Source organism: Crinia signifera, chromosome 5 (genome assembly GCF_055691185.1).
Source record: "Crinia signifera chromosome 5, ASM5569118v1, whole genome shotgun sequence".
Lineage (NCBI taxonomy): Eukaryota > Metazoa > Chordata > Amphibia > Anura > Myobatrachidae > Crinia > Crinia signifera.
In genome coordinates, this window is record NC_139221.1 from 33828119 (window position 1) to 33841957 (window position 13839).

General features: G+C 42.6%; 1 protein-coding gene across 1 annotated transcript in view; it reads right to left on the reverse strand.

Annotated features, from left to right (window-relative positions):
• STK3 (serine/threonine kinase 3) overlaps window positions 1–13839 on the reverse strand; it is a 205341-nt gene that overhangs the window by 102296 nt on the left and 89206 nt on the right. The window lies entirely within an intron of this gene.

Genomic DNA, 13839 nt, shown 5'->3' on the forward strand with positions numbered 1-13839 from the left:
CACACACACACACACACACACACACACACACACACACACACACACACACACACACACTCTCTAGGTTTCATTTTTTTGTTGGGAGCCAATTAACCTACCAGTATATATTTTGGGATTGTGGGAGGAAACCAGAGTACCCGGAGGAAACCGCAGGCAAAGGAAGAATATACAAACTCCGCACAGTTAGAGCCATGGTGGGAATCGAACCCATGACCTCAGCGCTGTGAGGCAGTAATGCTCACCATTACAACCATAATGAATAAAAATGTTTGCTTGGCAATTTTAACACCTATTTTAACAAATTCCCTTGGCACTCAAAGGGTTAACTTAAGGTGTAATGGTGTGTACACACGTTGAGATTCCTTTGCTATTTAACTTGCTATGCAATCTTTGCTAACTCATGTGCTATTTACATACAATTTATGCTATCTGCATTAGATTTGCACTACATAGTCACTGCTGCCCTGTCTATCTGGGTTTCGATTTGTGCTATCCTGGGAGCGCACATCGGGATCGCAAGGTAAAAAACCTGTGAGATCTGCATGCGATTTTGACTATACAGTTAAAATCTCATGCTGGATTGTACCTTGTGTGTGCACCATTACTCAGACCCATCATTTATCTATAATGTGGAAACCAACTCATTTAAACTAGACATTTTGTATGCAGTAACTATTCCCAGCCTGCAGGTTCCGCGGTGCGCACCTTGTGCCTAAGTATTGATTTTTGGTTTTCTAAGGCAAATTATAACTATAACCCAGCCTTTCCTACACATGTGATATTTCGGGTAAGGTGAAAAACGGTCAACTCCTACGCCACTGTCCTTGAGGCCAGCTTACACTGAACTTTAGTACCTGTAATCTCTGAAGGATCTTAAAGTAAATTTAACAGCTATTCAGTAGCTATCAAAACCCAAAACTTTAACCTCCAATGACAGCTGTTATCTATGGCCCCTACCATCACACACATTTATGTGCAGTGCTATCAGAGGTTGTAAATTACTCAGGTATTTTATAGCGTAACTACTCTTGTGCTGGGAGGGTTTGCTTAATCAATATACAGCAGCACTGCAGCTTATCAAAATCAATAGCTGCATGATAATTAAACACTGACAGAAACTAACAGACACTTTACTGATGATAAAGGTTTAAAATGCAAGTCATCAAACACAGAACATACTTCTACTAGTACGGTGTGATCCCAGAGAACAAGTAGGGTACCAGCTGATGGCATTTTACTGTTCAGGATTTATTATGGGACTATGAATTGCAGGGTGAGGCCATCTGTGGCAGGGTAGCATGCGTTACACATTTACCCAGGAGTCCTCCTCTCCTCCAAGTGGTATAGCAAGTCGAGGTAGACTACAAAAGGTTGATAGTGGTTTTCACCTTTTGATCAACGTCGACACCCAATCATGTGGCCCGCAATTAGTGTACCACTTCACTCAAAATGTTTTGGGACAGACTTTACATTCTGCCCAATAAACAAAAAAATTTGAAAAACTCACATCGGACTTTTCTTCATGAGTCAACATGGTCATTGCTTGCGCTGACCGTACAACCATATCTATGTCGACCTAGACATTGTAGGCATACCGATACCCCTCAAAACCACCTGTTCCTTGCTGCATGCCCCATCAGATGAGGTTTAAAGCACCTGTTCACCTGTTGCAGAGAAGTAGTGACCATGCTGGGCAGAATGTAAAGTCTGTCCCAAAACATTTTGAGTGAAGTGGTACACTAATTGCGGTCCACATGATTGGGTGTCGACGTTGACTAAAGATTTGTACACACGGAGCAATATGATTGCTGAGCAATATATTGCTCAGTGTCTCCTTTTCATCAGCGACCAGAGATGGTCGCTGATGAAAAGGAGACACTGCCGGGGGAAGCCGAAGTGGGACACAGCCAGTGCTGGTGCGGGCGCCACTCACCTGCTCCATGGGGGGAGGTGCAGCCACCACTGACATTTTGCTCCACGGAGGGAGGGGAGGGGGGGGGGGTGCGGCCGCCGACCTGCTGCTCCACGAGATGCCGCTGGTCACAGGAGCATGCTCCATTGCAGGGCTATATTTACAGGGTTTTTTACAGTTTCTTATATAGCGCACACATATTCTGCAGCAATGTACAGAGAATATTGCGGTGGTAAGCAGCACAAGTGGGGCCTGTGGTGTATCCGGCACTAGTGCTGGTTATTATTATTTATTAACAGTTTCTTATATAGCGCACACATAATCCGCAGCAATGTACAGAGAATATTTGAACATTCACATCAGGCCCTGCCCCAGTGGAGCTTACAATCTATATTCCCTACCACATGTACACGCACACACAGACATTCTAGGGTTAATTTCGTTGGGAGACAATTGACCTACCAGTATATATTTGGATTGTGGGAGGAAACCGGAGTACCCGGAGGAAACTTACGCAAGCACGGGGAGAATATACAAACCCCGCACAGTTAGGGCCATAGTGGGGATCAAGCCATGACCTCAGCGCTGTGAGGAAGTAATGCTAACCACTACACCATCCGTGCTGCCCTATATAGCAGAAGGTAAAAGATAAAATGCTACTTGTTTCCTAGTACGGCGCCCGTCGTGGGTCATCGCATACCTAAACTTAAGGTATGCGATGGACGCGATTTTCTGTCACTTTTGAGCCTTTATTGCCGGTAATGATAAAATCGCGCGATCAACGCGATTTTACATAGGGAACAATGTTAAATGGCCCAATGGACCCGATTTTTTATTGTATACCCACCCTTATGGGTAATTTATATGTGAAACGGTCCCCCCATTGTTAACGCCACCCCACTATTGACGCCAACCAGAAGCATGGCGACCGCAGCGAGCCCCGCGAGGGGACGCGTAATACCTGTGAAATCCGCTCGCGGGGCTCGCATTACTCTGGTCTCAGGGACCATTTAAATTGATTCCAATGTAAAAATCGCGTTGATTGCATCGCATGCGATTTGGTTGCATGCGATGGACGCAATTTTTTAGGTCCCGATCAATGCAATTAAAATCGCTGGCGCCGTGCTAGGAAACAAGTACCGATAAAATAAACAAGTGAATCTTTTGGGGCAAATTTGACAACAAAAAGACAAATGGCCATTAAAAGCAAGAAGAATAAAAATGAACGGAGGAGATTCCAATCAATTGACATGTAAATCTGGGTACAATCTAGACGACATGCACCTGAACGATAGATATCGGCTGACTATTTTCCTTGAATTTTGGACAAACGATCGATCAGACATGAGAAAAGTAAATGGTGTGAAAGATAGTCAGGACACACAAAAAAAAAAAAAGTTATGCAGAATAAGATTAACGGATAAAATTTGAGCAATAAGAAATCTCAACATAATATGACAGGGAAAAATGACAAGAATGGTCCACACACCAGGTGGATGATCTTCCCATGAGAGTGTACAGGATAGATGAAACGGAAACAAAAACAAACTGCGCTGGAATAAAAAGTCACTTTTTAATAAAACAGTACAATAAACCTACTAATACTACTGGGGGAGGTCATTCTGCCTGCTGTGGGGCTCTGGTCATCCCAATGTGGAGATTCAGACCAGACTGTGCTAGAAGCAGAGAGCGACACCCCAGGTGGGAAAGAAGAACTGCTTGGGTTTTGAAAGGTGTCAGGTGCTAGAATGAACACGATCAATGGTTACAATGCCAAATACAGGCCACAGGTCACTTTGGTAATGTCCGTGGTTCTGGAGGAGCAGCCAGCTGGAGCATAGATGAACGGTGGAGTCTAGTTTATCAGAGCCACCAAATGACCTAAGCATATAAACAGAGGCCTCCAGACATATGGTTGCAGCCTGAACACTCAGATAGTAGGAGGCATCTGCCTACCATAATTCCTGGAAATAGATGAGGTCCCATAAGCACTGATCACGGGTCCACATATAGGACAGTGATGAGCAGGGTCTTCATTGTAGGCAAATCAAATCAGCAATGATGTGCGTTGCGAGTGCCGTAATGAGAAGAAGCTGTGTCATGTGTTAAAGGACCATGGTTTAACCTCGAAAGGTATCTCCCAGAGAAAACGTTGAGCAGGTACGCCCAGCAGCCTATGGAGAACATGGGTGCCAGGCTGCAGAAAACAGCTTCCAATAGTTTGGAAGCTGCAGTAGATGTTCTGTCTACCAACAGAGTAAATCACTAAGCGGTGATGGAAAACAAGCTTAAGGGGCCTACACACAGGGCGATACGCTGAGCGTTCTCTGAGTGATGCTACTGTAGATCTCTCAACGCTCAGCAAGATCGCTTAGCACGCAATGATGTGCCAGCGCTGTGTGCTGAGCGATCTGTTAGGGCCACTGGCCCTAAGACTGGTGATTATTAGATATATACAGCATGCTGGATAGCAATCGGCAGGCGATATCGACATGTGGGGCCGCGCATGGCCATGGCCCCTACACACAGAGCAATGTGTCACAAATCGCCCCGTGTGTAGGCCCCATTACACCTTGCCACATAAACATAAACAATTAGCCCGATGAACTCAAAAAGCACTATAGAGTTATCGTCTTATCTCATCAGCCTTCATAAAAAATAACTACTGCAAATATTTCTCTAGTCAGCAGTTGCTTTGGATAAAGAGAAGAAACAGAAGCTTAGACACAAGAAAGAATTACAGGATAAAGTCCCCACTAACAGCAGTAATGTTATCTTATCTGGGGAAGAGCTGGGATAGAAGAGAAGTACTGTAATGTTGACAGATGAGATTCCTTCCCATTTTCTTTACACGTTGCTTCTAGGAACAGTACACAATCCTTTTACCGCCATAAGGTAGCAGACGGACGCGGTTCCTTGTAAAGTTTGTTACTTAATTACGGCTCGGTTTACGAAATGGGGAAAAACAACACGTTGTAATGTTTGCAATAATCCATTTTTATGAAATAGGTTTAGCATGCAGCAGCGAGTGATCTCATATATTCCACTGAGTAGTAAACCAAAAATGACAATTTTTGCGCCTTTAAAAAGTTTTTATTGGAATAAATAAAGACTTTACATGGACAAAGTTTACGCATGGCTCAATAAAGTAAAACCTGCGCTGGCTGACTATCCAAATATTGCTTGAGCTTCACAGGAGCTGTAATTCGGGTCATACATTAAACAATAATAGTCTCAAACTGGCTCATGTAGGACCATTTACAATGACCGTCCAATGCTGCACAAGGGCAGAAATATGGTCATGATCATCGATTTCGATAATCCAATGAGTTTGATCTTTCAGACCGCATTTCTTACGGTTTCGCTGACTGCGATTAACAATGCGCCAAAACGTCTTTCAGTTGAGTATTAGCTGCTGAGCTGGCCCGATACTCTGAATATAGACAATGCTCGAAGCTTAATATGAACGCCTTGACAATCTTTGATTTATGGCCAGTACTGGCCTTAACTGGGAACCTTCTTTTATCTATGATGAAAGGTTTGAATTACATTCCAAATCAATGATTGCAATGGAGGAAATCTAGGAGTCTATCTTAATTCAATATTTTGTAGCATATTAAAATATCAGCCAATCAAATGCTATTTGTGTCCAAATTGCAAAAAAAAAAAAATGCTAATATACAGAAGCAACAGGAGTATCTGAATGCAGAAGCTTGAAGCCAAAACTAGCCCCACATCCCAACCTGTTGCTCCAGAACCACACCCATAGTTTACTAATAAAGATTGGTCACATGGGGCCAGATCTATCAAGCTTTAAAGCTATCTAAGATCAACTCCACGCCGACGTGGATGATGGTGTGTGAAAAGGTCGGAGGACGCGTACCGCCGCCCCTCACGGGCTGGCTGCGCTCGCCACGCTTCGGGTTGGCATTGATAGTGAGGGGGCATTTAACATTGTAAGGACCCATCAGGGTGGTTGTACAATAAAAAATCGTATACCATCGCATTGTATGGCATACAATGCCATACAATTTTTTATTGTACAACATTGCGTCACATCGCATACCATACTTAGTCTTATGGTACACAATGCGATGGGCGCCGTGCTAGGAAACAAGTACCAAATTTTTTACAAATCGATGTTAAAAATCCACGACTAAATCATTTTTAAGATTAAAATGGGCAGACATACCAAGCCTTGGGGAGAGATACATGTGTCAATCAGCTCCTTGGCACTTTATCTCTATTTATTGACGACTTTGTACATCTGCCCATAAATCCCCGATGTGTATGAAGCAGCAGTCATACACTGCAGTGCAAGAAGAGTAATCAGTTCCCCATATATCTATATATCTTTATATACACAAGTATCTTTATTTCAGGTACAAGTTACCTTGATTTGAATGATTTCAGGTTTACTACTGAACAGTTTCTTTATTACATTAACTTCTTCCAAGCTTCTACTAAAATTGATAATCAGTGCAATCAATCTTTCTGAGTTATAAACGTTATAAATGTTATCAGAGAGAAAGACAGCACCTACTGGTACTACGAACAAATCCCACCTTTGGATTTTGCAGTTTGTACCAAGCAGATGATGGGAAAGTTACAAACTGCTTATTAACCTCCACCATCAGGATTTCACCCAACTGCAAAGCTGGACAGTAAAGGAATTCTCTATTTGCTAAATTTACAGCACTTTGCATTGGCGCCAAGTGCTGAAAACACGCGTTACTACGCTACACGCCAGTTTCTGCAGTGCACAAAAAAAAAAGAAATTCCACCAACTAGCGCCCCCATAATTTTGGATTCTAGTTGGAATTATCGCAGCTAGTAACTGTAATGCCAGGATGCCAAAAAGACTCCCAAGCTGTAGTTTAATGTAATCGGCAAAACAAATCTCAGCGTGTCACAGCTCTACTGGGAGAAAACCAATAGTAATACACAGCCAGCGGGGAATCTATTCCTCTTTCACGCACTCTATTTAGGACATTAGGAAAATAGAGGGTCAGACAGTGAATGCAATGTCTAGATTTATCCTAGCAATGGTGTGAGATAGAATATTGGAAATCAATAATTGTTTTTAAAGGCGCTTTCTTGAGATTATTAAGGGCCTGATTCAGCTTGGCTGCATATGTTCACTGCCTAGGGAACAAGTAAAGGCCGCCTGCCAGTCGGCTGACTGAACGCCATACACCCCCCCCCAAGTGCGGAATCCCCGCATTTGCATGTGAGGGGATGTTTACGCTTACACATCCCCTCGCATGCAGCCGCACGGTTGAAAAATCACCGACCATCGATTTTTTCCCGTTCCCAGATAAGAGTCAGACTAGACTGATTTTTATCTGTGCCGTAGATGGCCAATTTCGGGGCGGGCGCTGATGTAATATGTCATCAGCCACATGCCCCGAGCAGGCATCGACACCTCTGCGATCATAGGGGGAACACCCCACGTTTTTATCCGAATGCAACAAAATGCTGTGAGTTCCCCTACACCAGCCCCCTCTCTGCCCCCCTTCCCTCCCCTAACAGTGCGGACATCTCGGCGAGTGGGATGCGCTCATTAGGTCTACACCATTAGGTCGACATGGGAAAAGGTCGACATGGGTCTAGGTCGAAATGTAATTAGTTTGACAGTGTCTAGGTCGACGGTCAAAATGTCGACATTGTTTTTCACTGTTTTATGACTCGACATGTGCCGACAGGCGGTATTTCATGCCCTACCATCCACTGCTACAAAATAGTGTACCGAGCATAGCTAGGCACCATGCCCGACATCATGCTGTAGACCAAATGATCCCAACCCGTGATACTCGCAGAAGGCATTCACACAGGGAGTTTTGCACATGGGCATAATCTTATATGCGCAGACCCTCCACCATCGGAAACTGGGCCGAATCAGGCACTCAGGGGCAGATTTATTAAGCTTGGAGAAGAGATAAACTGGAGATAAAGCGGAGAAAAGGTAAAAGGAGATAAAGCAGCAGCCAATCAGCTCCCAACTGTCTTTTTCAAACACAGCTGATTGGCTGGTGCTTTATCTCCTTTTACCTTTTCTCCGCTTTATCTCCAGTTTATCTCTTCTCCAAGCTTAATAAATCTGCCCCTAAAAGCATTAACAAAGACTGGTGTCATCAAGAGGCTGTATTCTTTCCATAGGATCCAGCAGGATCCAAGTGTAATCTAAGAAAATATCACCCAGTGAACATTCATTGCAGAACCTACACAGAAAAAGAAGACGGTATTGTAACGGTCTGGATTCATTGCAATGATAGGAAGCAAGATGTACTGAGCCTTTATAAAAGTGATAAAGCAGAGAGAGAGAGAGAGATAAAACACCAATCAACGTCTAACTCATTTTTTCAAACCGCAGTTAGGCGCTGATTGGCTAGTACTTTATCACTCTCCATGCGATCACTTTTCCAGGCTAAGTACATGGGGCCCAGTGAGAGCGGCTGGCGTCCTGACAGACACTGGTATAAATATGACCAACGATCGGTTATACGCAGACATTAATCACTGCTGGTTCACAAGATGTGACAATGACAGTTCCATCGGCATGGGAACGTCACATTGCAGCACCTTTAACCTTACGCTGGTAGCTATCTTTACAACCGCAACCAGTAGTCTAACAACCATTAACTGCACACTGTAAATGTGTCCCTTTTTATTAAAAATAAGGTACAAAAGTTTTATGTGACAATCGATGCAATTAAGGCTGTAAAGTCATCTTCGCATAGACGTATAATAAAGACAACACTCTTTTGTTATGGAAACATAGTCGCATGTAACCGGGCAGGTCGATTGCAATTTAAACCTTATGGCGTGATATAATGGATTTCACATTAACTATTGATTAGCGAGAGGTATATAAATGCAAGACTGTAGTTTCCATGTAATCTGATTGCCCCCTATATATACTGTACGTTCATTGCTCAATGCTGCAGTCACAGTGTGTTGCAGTTTGGTTACTATGTTTATAAATTACAAAATCAAGCAATATCAGACACGAAACTAAAAATTCCCTATAGATTGCAAGCTTTGCACCATAACCTATGTCTGTTTGCTAGCCGCCGGGTTTGTTTGACCCTATAAAGCACTGACAAGAACAGTACCTGCATATAAAGCACACATTTACACAGAGCAAGACTGTTGTAGCCAAGTCAAAATATTTGAGTACTGACCAGGGGCTGGCTGGAAACTTTTAGCCTGTGGAGCAAAAGCAATCAAGTGGCCCCACGGGGGACCGAATGAATCAGAATAACCAACACTGCGCCAAGTAGGGCCCCTAAGAGAAAATGCACCAGGGTTACACACACGTAATGCCCATTACATATTAAGCCAACCACCAAAATGCCAATCGCATATTATGCTGCACACCGTTACGCTCATTACCTATTACGCCACACACCATGATAACCAATACATATTATGCCACACACCGTAATGCCTACTACATTTATACAATACACCGTAATGCCTATTACACATTATACCACATAACTGCCGCTTACCTATATGCCCATTGCTAGGAGTTACATGCATGTTGCCAGGTTTCTTGCTCGATGCAAGGGGTTACATCTAATTTCCTGGGGGTTACAAGCTCCTTTTCAGGAGTTTCATGCTCATTGTCACAGGTGGTGGTGGTGGGGGTGACAGGGTGTTAAATGCCAATTGCCAGGAGGGTTAAAGGCTCGTTGGTAGTGGTTTTATGCTCATTGCATTGGGGTAATACATGCTTGTTGCCCATGGGGAGTTGCATGCTTATTGCTCAGGGGGAATGCATGCCAGAGGGAGTTACGTGCTTGCTTAAAAACACTGGGCCTGGGTCCCCTGCTGCTCGCCACCTGCTGTTCACACACAGCATCTGACAGGGGAGCAAGCTCATCACCCACAGGTAGACCTGGTCAGACAAAGCTTGCCACCCACAGGTAGACCTGGTCAGTAAATGTACGTCACCCACAGGAAGACCTGGTCAGACAAAGTTTGCCACCACAGGAATACCAGGTCAGACACAGCTCACCACCCACAGGAAAACGTGGTTAAGACAACTGGTTCCTTAAATCTAAATTGGTTTGACACTGCTAAAAATGCGATAATCCGGAAAGATCAAAATCTGATATAATTAGATTAGATCTGATATGCACAACAGTATATAGGTTTGACCTTCCCCCATCAGGATTTAGGTGGGTCATTAATTTTAGACAAATCTGCCCATTGCCAAATGACATCATGTGTGCCGCCAAACTGTCTCTAGATCTGGTAGATTGATGATCCCAATAAAAATGGAAACCACACAGCTGATAAAAAAAAAAAAATACAATTATCGCCACCAACAAAATACAAAAACTACTTAAAAAAAACAAAAAACGGTTTCATGTAGAGGAAATAACATTAAAAAAAAAGAAAACCAAAACGAACAACAAAAAGCATAATTAAAAAGTTGGATAAAAAGGAAAACAGAGGTATGACGCATTCTGTGTGTTCCTATCTCTAGTTTCTATTTATCAAAATCAGAAATCTTTCCAACTTTCTCCTTTCCTGTATAAGACCAAAACTATGTCATGTTCTGTTTGTGTAACAATTATACTAATTCAATGCAGGTCACTCGGTTTTTACGGTGTCCATATGACATTTAGTAAAGTAAACATTGGCCAATTAGTTATATAGAAATATAAAAATGAAAGAAAAAAAAGGGAAGCTTGCCTTTGGCTAGGTCACACAGTGGCCATTGAACAGCTCGGGCTAGACAATCCTACAAAAATCAAGACTATAATCAATTTATACTTTAATTTATCCATTTCTTCTAAACATTTACTCAAGCTACTGACTCCGGGGGACGGGAACATATGATGCTATGATCTTAGTTAAACACGTAAAAAAAAAAAAATGTGAAAGAAAGGAATTAATAAACTTTAAAAGGTTGCCCCTGGCCAAAGAAGCCAATTACTGGTAATCGGAAATTGAATGTAGACTACAAAATAAGAACGCATAATGTCAACGGATTAGCTCAAAAAAGGTCTAAAACTCATCTCATAAACAATGATACAGAATATGACCAAATACAGCATTGGAGTGTAATCGGGAGATTCGGAAGACCCTCTGCTAGAGAGATGAAAGGGGCAATTGATTGGACATGAGCTATTAACAGAATACAAATTGTTAATGCTTTGGCTAATTAGACAAAATTGCAGAACTAATTTCAGTAATGATCTCATTACATAAAGCGGTATGAAGTAAACCGCAGGGGTCAATGGGTCTACATCATGATATTAATCTAGAACAAGGCAAGATCTAGAAAACTATCTTAGCCGTGTGATGCTGGTAGGGTGGATGAAGCGGACGGCTTACATTTGCAGGTACAGCTAGAAAAAAAGAAAGAAAGAGAGAACGCTAGACTACACTGTCAGCAGGAATGTGGACATACTGGGACCTGAACAGTTACGACACTATTTTATTTCTTTGTCTCACTTTAAATAATCATTCATACTTGACCTGAAACACTGCTGGACCAGAGTACTGCAGCATAAATGTATCACTACTCATATAAATCATAGTCATTACATAGAAGCAGCCTAAAACACTCTGCAGAATACTATTATATTCATCTACAATTTTATACACACATACATACACCTAACCGCAAAAATAAGGTCCGATTCTCATTGCCAACTGTGTCCATGTCGACTGTGTCGACATTCGGAACAAAAAAACAGTGAAAAACCCATGTCGACCTTATGACCAGTCGACCTTCCTCATGTCGACCTTTATGCAAATTCTACCTTAAGTCATGTCTACCTTGGCCCATGTCGACCTTAAGTCAGGTCGACCTTCCTGCCAGTCGACCTAGTGGGGTCGACCTAATGACTGTAGACCTAAGTTCATTCTGACAGATGTACCGCTTCCCTTCTGGCAATGTCGCTATAGAGCAGGGGTAGCCAACTCCAGTCCTCGAGAGCTACCAACAGTTAACGTTTTCCAGGTCTCCTCACAGAACCACACGTGAAGTAATTAGCTCCATCTGTGGATCATTTAAAGTGTGTTAGTCAGTAATGAGTGCACCTGTGCACCTGAGAGGTGAGCTGGAAAACATGAACTGTAGGTAGCTCTCGAGGACTGGAGTTATCTACCCCTGATCTAGAGTATGTCCACCATTTTTAAGTGTTGACCTACTCAATGTCAACCATTAGTGGCCTACCTAGTGATTGTCGACCGAGACATTGTGGACCTGTCGGATACCATTTCGATTAGGAGAAAAATTTAATTTATTGAAGTTTGGAAACCAGTTATTCAGAAAATCTCATAAAATCAGAAAAAGGAGGAAAACTGGACTAATTAATGCTGCCAACATCATAGCACTGGGTTACGGTCACTAGGTCAACCCTGGCGCAAAAAAGTGAAATTGTCGACCTAATGCGTGTGTCGACCTGCCAACTCTGTTGACCTTAGCTATGTTGACCTATTTCAGGTGTCGACCTCAGCTGTGTCAATCTTCAGTGGTCGACCCAAAGCATGTCGACCAAAATAGGGTCAACGATATACCCCATACCCAAAGGACAGTGGTTAGCACTGCTACCCTGCATTGCTAGGATCAGGGCTCTAATTTTGTGTGGGTTTACAGTAAGCTCCTCGGGGCAGGTACTGGTGTCACATTACAGGTTATCTATACAGTGCTGTGTAACGCGCTGGTGATGTACAACTTAATAAATCATTATTACTAAGGGCCAGATGTATCAAGCTTCAAAAAGTGATAAGATGGAGAGTGATAAACAGCCGGCCAATCAGCTCCTGCCGGTCACGTCACTGGATGGGTTTGAAATATGACAGGCAGGAGCTGACTGGCTGGTTGTTTATCACTTTTTTGAAGCTTGATACTTCTGGCCCTGAGACCAACTGTCATATGCACAGAGATCATCACTGAAAGCTTCCTCTTTCTTATTTACAATCAGCCCTTTCTCAAAGAGGGCTTTCATTTCTATAGCCTTCTATTTCATGGAATACTTAATATTTGCCGTGTTGTATAATTATACTGAACACTCTTTTTGCTGCATCATTTTTACTATTGGTGACTTTCCACACTGCATTACTTCAGAGATGGCTGATTTCCCCCATTGGTCACATTACTACCAATGCGTATAAACCACTTTTACACCATGGTGCATTTTTGCCCCTTTTCATGACCAAACTGGTTTTCCAGGTTTCTGATGCATCAGTTACAATTGGTATAACTTTCCAAAAGTGGTTGTGTAGTTACACATCCGGTATAGTACCAGAAGTATATGAATTAGCACAGCTACAAGTACCCCATATCCATATGACAATTGAAGGGGATTTTCAATTGTTTATAAACCACAATTAGGGTGGCCAATCCCGGGATCGGGTTTTTGTATTAGGGAAGTAATTCCCGGGATCCCAGTATTGAAAAAATGCCCTGGGATTGGCATCCCCAACCACAATGCCTCAGACTCCGGAAAAGACAGTTTTAGTTGGAAAGAATTGTGCATATTGTTATTTTGGGATTGAAGCATTGGGGTAAGCATTGGGGTAATTACTGTGCAACATTCACATAATCATGTGTAACCACACATACACACCATATGAAAGGGACAGAACGGATCAGAAAGCATGTGTCCAAAATGCAAAACTAGATTTAGCAAAGTTCTGTGCAGTTATTACTCCAGTAGCACATCAGAGAAGGTTACCAGGGAAAATGTGATTTGTAAGAACGTTTGTACAGAATAAAGGTCATACACATGGGCCCTTATTCTGGTTCACTCACAAAGGCAAATTCCTTCTCAAATAGACAAAACCATGTGCACCGCAGGTGGGTCAGATGTAACGTGTGCAGACACAGTTAGATTTGTGCGAGTTATTTTGTTTCTGTGCAGGGAAAATACTGACTGCTTTATTTTTACACTGCAATATAG